This window comes from Triticum aestivum, chromosome 6B, assembly GCF_018294505.1.
Source record: "Triticum aestivum cultivar Chinese Spring chromosome 6B, IWGSC CS RefSeq v2.1, whole genome shotgun sequence".
Classification (NCBI taxonomy): Eukaryota; Viridiplantae; Streptophyta; class Magnoliopsida; order Poales; family Poaceae; genus Triticum; species Triticum aestivum.
Window position 1 is genome coordinate 394,793,973 of NC_057810.1, and position 582 is coordinate 394,794,554.

A 582-nucleotide genomic window follows, 5' to 3' on the forward strand; every position below is an offset into this window, starting at 1 on the left:
CCTTGGCAGACCACCACAAAAGGTCCGAATCAGGCGAAACTTCTTTTGGTGCCAGCGAGAAGTAGTAACAAGAACTCCTCCTCTGTTCAATATCAGCCTGGATTAGGTCTAGGTCATAATGAATTTTATGATACCTTCCTTCGTCCATAGATCAGCGTTATGCTTCTGTCCCGTGATGAAGAAGGATAGAAGAATGGTAAGATAGGATCGTATTAGTGAGTCGTGGGAAAAGAGTTTTTTCGTACCTTGATTGGACCCACCCAAAAGCAACAGGAATCCCTTTCTCCTCCTATAAGGAAATCTCGTCGTTTCACTCTTCTTCAAGTACCATCGGATTAGTCAACTCAAACGCTGAGAGATTACAATAGAACCAATGCGGCTTTGAGGCTGGCTCCACTCTCGAAATAGAGCAGTTACTTCGTTGACGACAAGAACCCCATTTCCACTAGCCAAAGAGAAATTCATTTCTTCGACTCGATGCCTCCTCATTTTCTCACATTCCCATATTAATAAAAGAATTAGGGAAATGCGAGGGAAAAGAATGCCAAAAGCATTTAGAGATTTGACTGGGATTCGTTCTGG